Source organism: Rhineura floridana, chromosome 1 (genome assembly GCF_030035675.1).
Source record: "Rhineura floridana isolate rRhiFlo1 chromosome 1, rRhiFlo1.hap2, whole genome shotgun sequence".
NCBI lineage: Eukaryota > Metazoa > Chordata > Lepidosauria > Squamata > Rhineuridae > Rhineura > Rhineura floridana.
Window position 1 is genome coordinate 103,186,687 of NC_084480.1, and position 17,298 is coordinate 103,203,984.

The following is a 17,298-nucleotide window of genomic DNA, read 5'->3' on the forward strand; positions in this document are numbered from 1 at the left end:
CTCCTCTTGGCGTGCAACAGGACAAGAGGAGGAGTGGTCCCAGGAGATGGTGACAACAGCAGTGGCCATTTTACTTCACAGCACGTGGGCGGTGCCATTTTGGGATGCCGTTGCAGGCAGTGCGGTGGCAGCAGAGGCAGCCTGGGGGGGCTTCCTTGATTGGCGGGAGCAGGCCCGGGAGCAGGACACAGTCAGCTTCGGCCTCGTGTGGGCGGAGGCCATTGGGGCGGCAGTGGAGGACAGCGCAGCAGTACCCAGTGGTGGTGTGGTCTTCTTCTCTGGAGGATTTCAATGGGGTATCCTTTTGGAGGGAGGACTGGCTCTTTGCTTTTGGGCGTGGCACATCCCCGGCACTGACAATAGTGTTGCTGATGCTCTGTCACGGAAACAGATGGAGAGGTTTTGACAGCTGGCGCCGCTGACCAGGGCTCAGCCGGATGCAGTGTCACCCACGCTTTGGGAGATTGGAGAGCAGAGTCAGAGAGGGCCATAGGCCTATCCATTGCCCCCAACACCCTTGCCAGCTATCAGAGAGCAGGTAGGAAGCTCCAGGAGTTCAAGGTTAGCAAGGGCTACACGCCAGGGTGGCCTGTTCCGGTGTGTCACCTGTTGGAATTCCTGGTGAAAGGCAGGAGGAAGGGCCTCTCAGTCAGGACTCTAAGAGGTAAGCTGGCAGGGCTTTCCTTTCTGGCCAGGACAGGGGGTTTTCAGGACCATTCCAAGGACTTTAGAGTCTGTCGTATGCTGGCCGGGTGGGCTAGGGAGTCCCCTGCCACCCCTGATACCCTTTGCCCCTTTTCACCTGACCTTGTGAGGAGCTTGTTAGGCCAATGGGTTGGCATATGCTCCTCGCAGTATGAGGTCCAGCTGTTTCACACAGCAGCCCTCACATTGTTTTTTGGAGCCTTCCGGATGGGAGAGGTGGTTGCTGGGTCTAAACAGGACTCTTCCTTTTGTGCCCTCTTGCAATCAGATGTTCGTTTTGAAGGGGGGGTTAAGATCGGGTTACGATGGTCCAAGACTGACCAAATGCACAGAGGTCGGACTGTGAGTTTGTTCCCTTTCCCAGCATTGGACATCTGCCCGGTGGGGGCATTACAACATTTTTGGAGGCTAGGGGCTCAAGCCCAGGTTATTTGTTTATTCATGAGGGAGGGGGGTCTCCCCTCATGAAGTTTCAGGTTTGGGCGCTTACTAAGCTAGCGCTGCAGGGCTTGGGGGTAGACCCTTCGGGGTTTGGGACCCACTCTTTTAGGATCAGAGCTGCTTCCACAGCAGCAGGTTTTCACAGGCAAGGGTGTGGGCCATCAGAAGATAGAAATTGGGGGTGTATAAAAGTTACATTCGCCCTTTGGGAGAGGCTGGAGGTCCGGAAGCCTGTTTGAAATTATTTGTTTTGGCAGGTTGCTGGATGGGGACGGAGCGGATGCGCATCCTAATCTGCAGCCATAGCATGGTCTTCTGGGTGGGTAGGGACGCGAAGTCATGTTGTGGTTCTCAGCTGGGCCTCAGCCAGTGGCCTGTGGTTCAGTGGCTTGGCCGGCGAGGGATGCACTGGGATGGGCTCCTACCCATGTTTTTCCAGCAAGGTTTGGTGCGGACAGTTGCACATATTGTGGTCTTTCACCTGGGAGGGAATGACCTTGGTTTTCTTAAGGGTAAGGCCCTTAGTATTCAGGCATGTGAGGACATGCAGTTCGTGAGACAGCAGTGGCCTATGGTGCGTCTGATTTGGTCAGACATTCTACCATGTCGGGTCTGGCATTGTTTGGGGAACCCAACGGGGATAGACAGGGCGTGTAAGAAGGTCAACCAGCAAATTGGCTATTCTGGCACACAGAGGGTGGGTTTTACATCACCCACATATTCAGCATTCTAGGGTTGAGCTTTATAGGGCCGATGGGGTTCACCTGTCAGATACAGGTAATGACATGTTTTTAGGATACCTGCAGAGGGGTCTGCGAGAGGTGCTTCTCGGCAGTGGAGTAAAGGGGGACTAAATAGAGATTTGTCCCCCTTTGGTGTGGTAAGGTGCAGGAAGGGAAGTAGGTAAGGACAGCGAGGTGGCCCCCTTAGGCACCTTTGGAGGTGATTGGTGGTTCCAGAGGCCTGTCTATCAGGGCTTTATGGCCCAAGGGCAGGATATGGACTGCTTTTGGGGCCAACTTACCTCATCCACCTGGAGTTGTAGGGCCCCGGGGGGTGATGTGGGAAGGGCCCCCTGCTCACCTACATGGTGTGGTGGGGGTAAGGGGTAAGCAGAATGGCTTGCCCTTGCCCCAGTTGGGGCTGGCCGCCCAAGAGCTGTAGCACAAATGCCTGCTTATAGACAGTTCCCGCACTTAGGTTCCCCTCTGCAGGATAGTGTAAGGGGTTTGTTATAGTTTAATAAAGTTGCCCTTGTTCAACCCAGCTTGCTGTGTCTGTGTCTTATTTCAACCCTCAGACGAAAAATGTGTTCAGTGTTGTGCATCTTCAGGGCATCAGTATAGAATCCTGGACAGCAGCATGAGAAGCTTATGTATCAATGTGCTCTTTTTCATGTCCATTGCAATCCTCAGAACCAAGAGGCTATTGTTTCATATATTCTTGGGGAAGGATCAATGCCTCCTGTTATAGGGCATGTCATATAGCACATGCTTTGCAGGCAAACATTCCCAGGTGTTCTTAGTTAAGAAAGGATCTCTAGTTTTAAAAAGGCAGACTGGGAAAGGCCTCTGCCTGAGATCCTGGAGAGCTGTTGTCTGCTGTAATGGACAGATCTGGCCTAGATGGGCCAACAGTGTGACTCAATATAAGTTAGTTTCTTACGTTCACATGCATACCTGAGCTGGAGAAAGGTAAGGGAGAAAAGGAACTACAATAAAGAAGCAGAAGGACTGATGGGGTGGTGTGGGGAGGGCTAGACTGAGAGAACAGGAGGAGGGAACTGGAGCAAAGGGGGATGGAAGTGGGAATGGCTTCTTCCTTCTTCCTCCCCCTGCCCTCCCCCCACCCCAATTTACCATACTCTGCCTGTAAAATTTTATGGGCACTCATCTTACAGGATTATCAGAGCAATTATAAAAGTGCTCCTTCCAGAGTGTCTGATTTATAGTTCATTAACTGATGTTGTGGATGGAGTAGGGTAGCCAGTGCTATTCATCAATGTGTTCTTCACTCATGGCTCAAGCCTGAAATCTCCACTCTACTGACAGACCTTGAGTTTCTAGCCAGGTCTTTCATATTTCATTGCTCAGCCACTCATATCAGAAAAGAAACTTTGTTAAAAAGAAGTCCTAGTGTCAGCAAGCTTTTTCCAAGCTGCCCTTAAGTAGTTTGTGGCTAACAGAAAACCACCAATCTGAAACTTAGGTGTTGGACACAAGGCACATTTACCCAACATAGGCTTTCTCTGCCTGGCAACTAACAGGAGTTAAAAACAGAGATTGACTTGAAAAAAATGGAAATGGACTGCCTTCAAGTTGATTCCGACTTATGGCGACCCTATGAACAGGGCTTTCGTGGTAAGCAGTATTCAGAGGTGGTTTACCATTGCCTTCCTCTAAGGCTGAAAGGTACTGACTGGGCCAAGGTCACCCAGTGAACTTCATGGCTGTGTGGGGATTTGAACCTGATCTCCCAAGGTCGAAGTCCAACACTCTAACCCAGCCTTTCCCAACCAGTGTGCCTCCAGATGTTGTTGGACCACAACTCCCATCTTTCCTGACCATTGGCAATGCTGGCTGAGGCTAATGGGAGATGTGGTCCAACAACTTCTGGAGGCACACTGGTTGGGAAAGGCTGCTCTAACCACTACACCACACTGGCTCCCGAGATTGACTTAATAGTACGATTTGTTATTCCAAGGAGTTCCATCAGCCAGATTTCAGCTATCATTTACATTAATTTAAACTGAAGTTGAAGTAAATTATGCTTAAACAAGTTTGCAGTTAGCCCTCTCCAGAGCAGGGAGTCACCACCATTGCCCCATCATACTGTGAGGATGCATGTGTATTGCTGCCATAATTTTGCAGTAGGGCCTGTGCATAATATCCTGGTGAATGCAGGTCTACTGGTTTCACACATTCATCATGAGTATATGCGTCCCATGACTATAGACCATACTAAAAAAAACACACCCTCATGTAAAAACTGCTTCACACATGAACCCCATTCCAGAAAAGAGATCTTTGCAAGCTTGTATGTGGATTTCACTTCCTGGACAAGATATAATACAGATGTACATGCAAATGGTCATATACGTATGGATACCATTATCACTGAATTAGTTTCCACTGGATGCACATTCAAATGTGCATCCCCAACCACATTTTGGTGTAGCTATTTACACATTAGTAGCAATAGTTGGTGGTGACATTTCATCTACATACTTTAGTGTACAATGTTAGGAAGAAAACTGCAATCCACTGTACACCATTATGCATGTAGATGACATGCATTTGTCTGTTTTACTGAATGTACATGTACTCCATGTATATGCATTAGGAATCTACGATAGCTTGTTTACAGTACTCCATGTACACCTAACTGAACAGACTCAAAACATTTAATGACATGAATTTATTTGAAATCATTTATATCCTTAGGGGATCAGAGCAATGTATAGTAAAAACAGTATAAAATGTACCCAAACAACAGAAAACAGTAAACCTCACAGCAGCCCAAATAACTAGGTGGGCTCAAAAGAACGATTAAAAAGAAAAATGTTAAGCACCCTCCTGAATGCAAGCAGTGAAGGAGCCATAAGGACCTCCTGGAAGAAGTAGTGCCATAGGTGGACCAAGGGGACAGGGAACAGAAATATAGTATTCATCACAGTTGTGGAGTAGTCCTTCAGATCATTGGGTATATTGCAAGATCTGCTCTAGTTAGAGCTAAATTAGACATAACAAGGGCAGCTACAGCTGAGTTGCATGTTTCTCCTGCTTACGAATATAGTATGTGTGTGTGTGTGTGATTTTTGCAACAAATAGTGTGCATGGACGAGGAGAGTGGACCCTGCTTTTTATTGTTGCACGCAGTCTACAGACAGGTGCATAACAAACGTGGGTGCCCCAAAGTGCTAGTTTTGGCAAACTCCTCTGAAGGCCCTAGGCCCAAGTTGGTCCTGGGAAATAATTCCCCACTCTTCATGGAAGGTTATCAAATAGCCCAGAATGTGGCTACCATAAAGTTGATTATGTGATAAATTACAGTAGGCTCTACAACAGTATGTATGATTAGAATGTGACCTGACATACTTTTCAGCTTCCAACACTAGAGTTCATATTATACCTTTACAATCTTCTGCAAGGCATTTTCTCAGGGATGGCACCATAGGGCAGCCAGGTTGGGCCCTGGCTGAGGGCCCCTGCAGCCAGAGGGGCCCCTGAAGAGCCCCTCCTCAGGGTGGGAGGGTAGAGTTCCCATTCTGTGATCCGCAGCCATGTCGACTCCCAACCCTACTGCAGATAGCAGAGAGGGAGCTCCCAGGGCCCCCCTACAGACCACACAGGCCCGCGACGCCCATCCACATGCCCCTTTCCCGTTACCATGAATGCTGTGCATGCTGTTATTAACCAAGATGGCGGTGGAGGCTTCCCTAAGGGGCTGACACCCCTGCCACCATCTTGGGTGATAGAAGGCATGTGCATGTGTGGTGTAGTGCGCATGTGTGCCATCATCCAAGATGGCAGCAGGGCATCAGCCCCTTAGGGAAGCCCCCACCACCATCTTGGTTGATGGCACACATGCACGCAGGGCATTGACATGAAGCAATGGAAGAGGGAGTTGGGGCGTGCGGGAGAGCCAAAGGTCCCAGTCATGCCTGCCGCCAGCCCTGCATTTTCCCCATGAAGTCGATAATGCCCTATTTGAATGGGATGTGGTGTGCCAAGCCAGCTTCCTGTAGTGGGTGCCAATCTGCTTGAAATCTAGCAGCCCCACTTCTCTCCTTGGGCCCCTTTTCCTGTCAGTTAAGAACATAAGAACATAAGAAGAGCCTGCTGGATCAGGCCAGTGGCCCATCTGGTCCAGCATCCTGTTCTCACAGTGGCCAACCAGGTGCCTGGGGGAAGCCCACAAGCAGGACCCGAGTGCAAGAACACTCTCCCCTTCTGAGGCTTCCGGCAACTGGTTTTCAGAAGCATGCTGCCTCTGACTAGGGTGGCAGAGCACAGCCATCACGGCTAGTAGCCATTGATAGCCCTGTCCTCCATGAATTTGTCTAATCTTCTTTTAAAGCCGTCCAAGCTGGTGGCCATTACTGCATCTTGTGGGAGCAAATTCCATAGTTTAACTATGCGCTGAGTAAAGAAGTACTTCCTTTTGTCTGTCCTGAATCTTCCAACATTCAGCTTCTTTGAATGTCCACGAATTCTAGTATTATGAGAGAGGGAGAAGAACTTTTCTCTATCCACTTTCTCAATGCCATGCATAATTTTATACACTTCTATCATGTCTCCTCTGACCCGCCTTTTCTCTAAACTAAAAAGCCCCAAATGCTGCAACCTTTCCTCGTAAGGGAGTCGCTCCATCCCCTTGATCATTCTGGTTGCCCTCTTCTGAACCTTTTCCAACTCTATAATATCCTTTTTGAGATGAGGCGACCAGAACTGTACACAGTATTCCAAATGCGGCCGCACCATAGATTTATACGACGGCATTATGATATCGGCTGTTTTATTTTCAATACCTTTCCTAATTATTGCTAGCATGGAATTTGCCTTTTTCACAGCTGCCGCACACTGGGTCGACATTTTCGTCGTGCTGTCCACTACAACCCCGAGGTCTCTCTCCTGGTCGGTCACCGCCAGTTCAGACCCCATGAGCGTATATGTGAAATTAAGATTTTTTGCTCCAATATGCATAATTTTACACTTGTTTATATTGAATTGCATTTGCCATTTTTCCACCCATTCACTCAGTTTGGAGAGGTCTTTTTGGAGCTCTTCGCAATCCCTTTTTGTTTTAGCAACCCTGAACAATTTAGTGTCATCAGCAAACTTGGCCACTTCACTGCTCACTCCTAATTCTAGGTCATTAATGAACAAGTTGAAAAGTACAGGTCCCAATACTGATCCTTGAGGGACTCCACTTTCTACAGCCCTCCATTGGGAGAACTGTCCGTTTATTCCTACTCTCTGCTTTCTGCTTCTTAACCAATTCCTTATCCACAAGAGGACCTCTCCTCTTATTCCATGACTGCTAAGCTTCCTCAGAAGCCTTTGGTGAGGTACCTTGTCAAACGCTTTTTGAAAGTCTAAGTACACTATGTCCACTGGATCACCTCTATCTATATGCTTGCTGACACTCTCAAAGAATTCTAATAGGTTACTGAGACAGGACTTTCCCTTGCAGAAGCCATGCTGGCTCTGCTTCTGTTGATGTGAAAATACTGCATATGAACCCAATTTATCCATTGTGTGCAGGAAAGATGCAGTAGTGATGCTATAAATTCTGTCAGCATAGTTCTCTGCTGGTAAGGTGAATTGATTTTCCATTTGCCTGTCTTGGAGAGCTTATTTCCTTGAAAAGACACAAGTCTGGATGTAACCATGGAAAGCAGTAAATAAAAAAGTATTTCATTCTTGTTATATGGTTGGATTAGTTTCTGTGACAAGGTTCTTTTATATATGTAGGAAGAGAGACTATACAGAGACTAAATATTACTTAGAGAATTTGGGCATTACTAGCAATGTGAAGACACCTGCTATCTATTGAATTAGACCTACAGGGTGATAGCCATTGTTAGTCATACTCAGAGTAGACCCACTAAAATCAATGAGCAAGTAACTTGACCTGGATCTCTATCTCTAATAAAAAAAAAATGTAGGATTATAATGGAATTTACAGCTTATGGCAATAGAAGTAAGAATTTTAATAAATTCCTAAGCACTGATTAACTTGCACACAACTCTTGCATTGACATACACTGCTCCCTTTTCAATAGTTGGCTGGCAATTCAAGAAGCATGAGACTAATCATCAACTTAATGCTATGCATTTGAAAAACTTGCTTACTCCATCACTAAGGTTTGCACTCCTATATTCACATACCCAGGAGTAAGTCCCATTGAACTCAATGGGGCTTACTTCTGAGTAGATTAAGGCTGGAACTATATTGTGGTATTTAACATACAATAGGGATCCAGAATAGATGAAACTGAGATAAAACAACTTCCACAGATAAGCACCTGCTGATTGTCAAATGGTGCACTTTATATGTTCCTGTTGTCAGTAACCTCTAGTGTTTGAAATAAGACTCTGTTGACTACTAACCAACATTAAAACCATTATTTCCCCAGGGATTTTCACCATCAGAAAATCAGAAATAAGGCATGCACTGACTCTGATGCAATTTCAGCACATGCTAAAAATATTTTTGTTCACAATGAGCTTTGCTGGCTGTTGGTGCTAGCTACTATAGAAATGTATGTGGTTCTTTTTTGACTGCTTGATTGCATTTGATTTTAATTGTATTAAATTGCATAAATTGTGTAACAGGTGGTACATAAATATCTTAATAAATAATACATAACTGAAAACTAATGAATTATAAAACTTTATAAAAGTCTTGACTAGTTCAGTGCTGAAACTGTACTATAACATTTGAGCCTACCCAAGTGTAACTGAAAGTGAGGCTGCTTCCAGACAACCTGTCTGTTGAGCAGTCATCTTGATTTGTTTGCACAAAGTTTGCAGGGAGTTTATATGACATCAGCAGTTTATTGAGCAATTATTCTGATTTTATTGCAGGGGAATTATATAATATCACATCAAGCAGTTGCTATTCCACATTCGCCCATGCATTTTCCTGTCACTTTCCTTACTACAAAAACACATTCATTAAAAGCAATTTGTTGCACATGATCTCAAAATCCACTTTAATTGTACAGCCTGAATCTGCTGGGATGCCATTGAATCCCACCCACAAGATAGTAACATTCTAGAAGTGTCCACCCAGATCCATGAGAAACTTCTTTTAGAGTCAGAGTCTTCAGGACCCCACAGAGAACCCCACTCCAACTAAAGATCTGGAGGAACCACAGTAGTCTACATGCAGCCTGAAGAACCCCATCTCTGGGATATCTCACCTAGCCCCTCCAAGGAATCCCTCACAGTTGTCCCTTGATCCCCCACTCTTTCCTCCAGAGGCCTCAGAACTGAAGGCAGCAGTAGACTCAACAAAAAGCCCGGAGCTGGCAGAGGAGTGCCCATCTGACTGCCAGACAACTCTGTTGCTAGAAGTTTACTTGGGAAAATGGGTCTGAGGAAAAGGAAGATCAAACTGCAAACAATGAGCCAATAGAGGAGAAACTGAAAATGGCTGTATAAATCTCTCAATCTCCTCTACACCTTTGCTGGGCTAACAGCTCCCTTTTGAGCTCATTAATCTCCACCTCCCACTCCAGGTGCTGGTCATGGACATTAAACAGCTGTTGCATGTGAAGAATTGACAAAAGGTGAGTTGTATGCTGCTGTTTTCAGTGACCTCTAGTGGTTGAAAGAAAAACCTCCTCATTACCAAAATTAAGAACCATCTTTCCCAGAGACTTGTGAAACCAAAATGGAAAAACTGAATAAAATATTGACTTTTACACTGAAAGGTAATCTTACATATGTTCTCTCACACACATACAGGTACATATTGTCCATAACACCAAAGTATGTTCTTCTCAAGTTATAGTTTTAAAGCTGTAAAAGAAAGGTTGCAACTAATTCTAACATTCTTAACTCTGCTCTTGGGAATCTGTTGCTATTTTTAAAAAACCAGACAGCACTCCAAATATATCACAATTCAATCCAAATGTTCATTCCAAGGTATAGTGTTTCTTATTATGATTTGGAAATTTGTCTTTTCCATACTTTATTCTTAAAAAAAAGTTAGGTGATGTGGCTAGCTTCTGATGATAACATTATTTGAACTGGCTGATGTTATGTGCCTCCAAGTTGACTACGATTTATGGTGACCCTATGAATCAGCAAGCTCCAACAGCATCTGTCATGAAGCACCCTGTTCAGATCTTGTAAGTTCAGGTCTGTGGCTTCCTTTATGGAATCAATCCATCTCTTGTTTGGTCTTCCTCTTTTTCTACTCCTTTCTGTTTTTCCCAGCATTATTGTCTTTTCTAGAGAATCATGTCTTCTCATGATGTGTCCAAAGTATGATAACCTCACTTTCATCATTTTAGCTTCTAGTGATAGTTCTGGTTTAATTTGTTCTAACACCCAATTATTTGTCTTTTTTGCAGTCCATGGTATCCGCAAAGCTCTCCTCCAACACCACATTTCAAATGAGTTGATCTTTCTCTTTACGCTTTTTTCACTGTCCAACTTTCACATCCATACATAGAGACTGGGAATACCATGGTCTGAATGATCCAGACTTTAGTGTTCAGTGATACATCTTTGCATTTGAGAACCTCTTCTAGTTCTCTCACAGCTGCCCTCCCCAGTCCTAGCCTCCTTCTGATTTCTTGACTATTGTCTCCATTTTGGTTAATGACTGTGCCAAGGTATTGATAATCCTTGACAAGTTCAGTGTCCTCATTGTCAACTATAAAGTTACATAAACCTTCTGTTGTCAGTACTTTCGTCTTCTTGACGTTCAGCTGTAGTCCTGCTTTTGTGCTTTCCTCTTGAACTTTCATCAGCATTAGTTTCAAATCATTACTGGTTTCTGCTAGTAGTATGGTATCATCTGCATATCTTAAATTATTGATATTTCTCTCTCCAATTTTCACACCTCCTTCATGTTGATCTGTAAACTAGAGCTCATCCCTAACAAGACAGATGTTCTGCGAGTTCATCTGTTTAGGGAGATGCTGTTTAACCTGTTCTGACTGCACTCCCCTAAAGGATCTATTTCACAATTTGGGGGTAGTACTCCTAGATCCAGTTTTGTCAGAGGAGCCAGATAGCCTCTGTGACAAGTACTTTTCATGAGTTTAGGCTGGTGCATCAGCTGCAGCCTTTGGACACAGAGAGCCTCACCACAGTTATCCAAACCCTGGCAATATCTAGGCATGAGTACTGTAATGCATTGTACATGGGGCTGCCTTCGAAGACTATTCAGAAACTACAGCTTTCAGAATATAGTTGCTACATTACTATCTGTGACTAGACTCTTTGAACATGGTGCTGGCTATTAAAATTACTTGACCTGCTGTCAGATCATTTCTGACTGCAATTCAAAATGATGGTCCTTTCCCTTAGAGCAGTGATGGGGAACCTGTGCCCCTCCAGACATTGCACAACTCTCATTATTCCTGGCTATTAGCCATGTTGGCTGGGGTTGAGGTGGGCTGTGGATTCCAGGTTCTCCACCCCTGCTTTAAAGCCCTGTATATGGCTTGGGAACCAGGCACATGAAGGAACACATGCTTCAGTACCAACCTGCCTGCGTACTGAAATAATCTTTTGAGGCTCTTCTGCAGATTTTGTTAAGGTGGCTGGTGACCAGAGAGACACAATCTTCCCAGTTGTGGTGCTCCATTTATGCATTTTCCAGAGAAGTTCCTCTGTTGCCAACATTGCTATCTTTACAAAACCAGGCAAAGACTTAAAAATAAAATAAAATCCAGGCTTTTTAATGCATTGCTCTTTTAGCATGTTGCAATTTATTTTATTTTAGCTTTTTGTATTTTATCATATTTCTCTAAATGACCTTGGAAGCATTGCTGAAGGGGTGTGTGTATGTGTGTATATCTGTCTATGTTAAATAAATTGACAACCTTTTCCAGCTGGGTGAAAAGATCTTTTACTTTAGTTGTTTCTTCTGTGATGTTTTTATGTATTTATCAAATATTTCTATACTGCTGTAAAATATCAAAGTGATTTACAGCATGTTTAAAACAACAACAGCCATAGAATGTTTGAAAAAACATTAAAATACAATAAAAACAAAGGTCAATTGTTGTGAAAAAAGCATGTTCTTAACCGCCTGCATAAGCCTGGCGAAACAGAAAGGTTTTCAGCAGGCTCTTAAAAGTTAAAACAGAAGGTGCCTGCTGAATCTCTATTGGCACAGAATTTCAGAGAACTGGGCCAATGACACTGAAGGCTCAATTTCAGGTCAATGTTAAATGAGTTTTGCCAACTCAGAGGATGACCAAATCTCCTCCTGCAGATGATCTCAGTGATCAAGCTGGGATGTAAGGCTTCAGGTGGTCCCTCAGATACCCTGGTCCCAAGTTGTTCAGGGATTTGTAAATTAACACAAGGACTTTGAACCTGGCTCGGTAGAAGATGGGCAGCCAGTGCAGATGTTTTAGAAGTGGCATAACATGTTGTTCGCTATGTGCTCCCATCAGCAATCTGGCCACCACATTTTCCACCAGCTGAAGCTTCTGAACCAGGGCCAAGTACAGCCCCACATAGAGCACACTGCAGTAATCCAGCCTCAAGGTTACCTACGTGTGGACTACAGAGGTCAGGCTATCCCTGTCCAGGAACAGTCATAGCTGATGAACCAGGCAAAGCTGGTAAAAGGCACTCGTAGCCACAGAGGATACTTGGGCCTCTAGTGACAAAGATGAATCCAGGAGTACCTCAAGGCTATGGACTTGGTCCTTCAGAGAGAATGTGACCCCATCCAGAACAAGTGGCCTTCCTATCTCCTGGACATGGGAACCACTTACCCAAAGAGCCTCTGTCTTCCCAGGATTCAAGCACAGTTTATTGGCCCTCATCCAGTCCACTACAGTATTCATATACTGATCCAGAACATTCACAGCCTCTCCTGATTTACGTTATGGAGAAATAGAGTTGCATGTCATCAGCACATTGCTGACAGCTTGCTTCAAAACATGTAATGACTGTTCCCAACTGCTTCATATAAATGTTGAATAGCACTGAGGAGAGAATTGTACCCAGTGGACCCCATAGCACAAGTGCCAGGGGACTGAGGAATACTCACCCAGTGTTACTCTCTGGACATGACCCTGAAGTTAAGAGTAGAATCACCGTAATACAGTGCCTCCAATACCCATCCTACTGAGTCGGTCCAGGAGGTTACCATAGTCAATGGTATCAAATGCTGCTGAGAGATCAAGCAGAAGTAACAGGGTCATACTCCCCTATCTCTCTCATGATAAAGGTCATCCTTCAGAGTGACCAAGGGTGATTCTGTTCTGAAACCAGGTCTGAATCCAGATTGTGATGGATCTAGATAATCAGTCTCATCCAATAATACCTGCAATTGCTCTACAACCACCTTCTCCACAACCTTTGCCAAGAAAGGGGTGTTGGTGACTGGTCTATAGTTGATACACACCATTGGGTCCAGTGTAGGCTTTTAAAGAAGTGGACGCACCACCACCTCTTTAAGGGCAGTGGGCATCACACCATCATGCAAAGATGTGTTTACTACCCCTGTGACCCATTCAGTCATCCCACTTTAATAAGCCAGGATGGACAAGGACCTAATGAGCAGGTGGTTGGGTGCATCACTGCAAGCATCTTGTCCACATCATCAGGCCACATTAACTGGAATTGGTACCACAACACTGGGTTTGATGTTGCATTGGACACCTCGGCTGGCACTGCCACAATAGTAACATCTAAATCTTGGAGCAACTTTGCCCTCAAAGTGTTTAGGCAGCTGGTTACAGCTGGACACTGTGTGCTCCAGAGGTCCATCCCCCTGGTCAGGAGTGCCCGGACCACACGGAACAACTCAGCTGGGCGGTTCCTCAAGGACGCAATGGAGGCAGCAAAGTAGAATATCTTTGCTGCCCCACTGCCATGTTAAAGACCTGATTTTCAGCCTGAACATGTGCTGGGTCTTCTCCAGAGCAAGATCTATGCCACTTACACTCTAGCCTTTGCCCAATCTGTTTCATTGACAGGAGTGCAGTTGATGAATATAACAAGGAGCAAAGCAGGCTCCACAGCACCAGAGAGGGCCCTCAGGAGCAATTGTATCAATGCCATTCCATAGTGAGACTAGGGCCTCAGCAGGATCACCTGCTTTATCCACTGGAAAATCCCCCAGAGTGTTCAGGAATCTATCAGATGCCATCAGTCTCTGGGGGTGGACCATCCTAACTGGTCCCCTACCCTTGCAGGGGAGAATTGCTGCTACAAGACCAAACCTCACCAGGAAGTGGTCTGACCATGACAATGAGGTGATAGCCATCCCACAAATTTCCAGAACATCACCCTTCTCACAAGGAGCAAAGACTAGATCGAAGGTATGCCCTGTTCTGTGTGTCAGACTGATGACCATTTGAGACAAGCCCATAGTTGCCATGGAGGCCATGAACTCTTGAGCTAGACCTGAGGTGGCCTCAGCATGGATGTTGAAGTCACCCAAAACCACCATTCTGGGTTTCTCCAACACTACATCTGAGACTACCTCAGCCAGCTTGGTCAAGGAGGCTGTTGGGCAGCAGGGTGGGCGGTACACCAACAGCATCCTTAATCTGTCTCTTTGGCCCAACATCAGATGCAGGCCCTCCAGTCCCACTCTAAGAGAGAGGGGTTTCCCGGTGATAGTGAATTCCTATAGTCTACAGGAACACCTCCCCCCACCCCTCCAGTCTGGGCTGATGTCATACTGAGTACCCACGTGGGCAGATCTGAATTAGATTTGGGCTGCCCAGCTCCCTTACCCAGGTCTCAGTGATACATGCCAGGTCGGCATTCAACAGTAGAATCACCAGACTGTTGGGGTCAGTGGTAGACATCCATTAGTATCAAGGGTAAGGGAGACCCCAAAGAGTTATATCAGATGCAAGTACCTATCATCACCTCTCCGACATCTCCTTCTACCATGCCTACCCCTCCACTCAATCACTGAGATAGATTGCACAACAGTCCCCTCCTCCAGTATTCTCCCTCCAAGACACATCTTTATGCGTAGAAACACTCTGCTAGAATTTTTTTAAAAAAATCAATATACCAGGCTATACAGACATAAATACACCTCTGGTAGACCACAATACAGTCTGCCCTAGATATACCCACCCTCCAACAAAAGGAACAAAACAAATTAGCAGGCATCCCATCCCATCTCTCACCTGGGGCATACACTATCTCTTCTCTAGCCCTGTCTCTGAACCAGGGTTTTTTTTTAACTCTCTGGGATGCACCCGTCTCTCACAGTGGGCACCCCAAAAAGCATAAGAACAATATATATCATGCAGTTTAGCCTCTCATACACCCCAGTTGCATGTTACATACAATAAAAAAGAATAAAATACCCACGGGGGGAAATAAAGCAAAACAAAATAGGAAACCAAAATGGGATGGTATCCTCATCCTTGTTTCAACCCCAAAGAAATGACCCCAAAGGGATGACTCCCCTGGGGTTTGCCCACGGCATGGCAGCCCACTGCATGGGATGAGGCTCTGCTATATAGTTCTGCTGCTGATAGCAGTTAAACGGACAGCAGCCACAATGTCCTCAAATCCTGTTGTTCTCAGTTGCTAGGCTCTGTGGCCTAATGGTAAGAGGCTGGCCAGATGATGGATGGCAACTGCAGGCAGGTAAAAGGCTAGCAGGAGAACAAGGGAGCTGGTGTAGTTGCCTAGAAATCTCTAAGACCTCTCTCTCTCTCTCTCTCTCTCTCTCTCTTTCCCTTTATCTTTAAACCTTTATCTTTTAAAAATGTAAATCATCTTGAGACTCACGACTTAGTTATAAATTAATAAAATAAAAATAATGTACCTGTTCTACAGCATTCTTCCCCAACAGTTCCCCTGCAGACTGCAGTTCCCATAAGCCCCAGCCAGCATAGCAGTGACCAAAACACTTGGAAGACACCAATTTGAAGGCAGCCATATGGCTGGCAGGCCCCATCTGCACTATGCATTTAAAGCAGTATTATACGCTCCAAAGAATCATGCGAACTGTAGTCTGTTAGGGTGCTGAGAGTTGCTAGGAGTCCCCTTCAGAGCTACAATTCCTAGAGTTCCCTGGAAAGGATTGATTCATAAATCACTCTGTAGATTGTAGCTCTGTGAGGGGAATAGGATTCTCCTAACTCCCAGCACTCTTAACAAACTGCAGTTGCCAGGATTCTTGGGGGTGGGGGGAGCAATGTCTTTTAAAAGTGGTATGATACTGCTTTAAATGAATAGTGCAGATGGGACTACTTATTAATGTAGGTTACAGTGACTGAAATGTTCCTAGGTATTTAAAGTGACATTTGCTCTTGGGAACTTCTAGGGTCAATTAGTGGGTCCAGGACAACCTCCCCTGGCTCAGCATGGGAGTTAGCAGATATTAAGAGCAATCAACTATCTTCCAGAGAGGTGTGATGTTAGGTCAGGAGAGAAAGCAGGGGAACTTCTTCAGTTAGCATTCAAAGGATCACCATGAAGTCAGATGCATAAATAGATGGCAATCTAAGGCTGCAACTATACATAACAAAATCTGAGCTGGTATTGTGGAAAGACAGAGGAATGCATTAGGAAGGCCCCAGTTCAAATCCTGCTGAGCTCACTAGTTGGCCTTAGACAAGCTTTTCAGTGTTAGCCACACTGGGAGGAGGGCAACCCTACCATTAGGCAAAGGGAGACTGCTGCTTTGGGCATCAGGAAATGGTTGCAAATTGCAAGTTATTTATACTGCAATCTTATGCACATTTACCTGAGAGTGAGCCCTGTTGAACATGATGGGATTTGCTTATGAGGTGAACATCAGGTGTGGTGTTGTGGTTGTGTTGGACTGCGACCTGGGAGACAAGGGTTTCATAGAATCATAGAATAGTAGAGTCGGAAGGGGCCTACAAGGCCATCGAGTCCAACCCCCTGCTCAATGCAGGAATCCAAATCAAAGCATCAAATCCCCACCCAGCCATGAAGCTCACTGAGTGACCTTGGGCCAGTCACTGCCTCTCAGCCTCAGAGGAAGGCAATGGTAAACCCCCTCTGAATACCGCTTACCATGAAAACCCTATTCATAGGGTCACCATAAGTCGGAATCGAAGGCAGTCCATTTCCATACATATACAGGCACTGTTAATCTATTACTGTATTTTAACTTTCAGACTAGGAAGAGCTGCTTGTGGAATTTTCTGCCTCAGATTCCAGAATAACTTGGGCAGCCTTGAGTGTTATGCACCTTGACTTGGAGTGGGGGTGCTCTTTTGCCTCAGTCCACAAAATGCCTTAAACCAGTTATCTATAATATGGGAGGAGGGTCTTGGAAATGATTAGTGCATGCACCCCTCCCCTGAAGCTGTAAAAATAGATTTACACCACCCCAGCTTTTTTTTAAAAAAAATGTCATGTCTAGTTCAGCCCTCAGACTCTATGTGAACGTATTTTTAAAAAGTAACAACTGCTGTCTCACAAAAATGAGCAATTT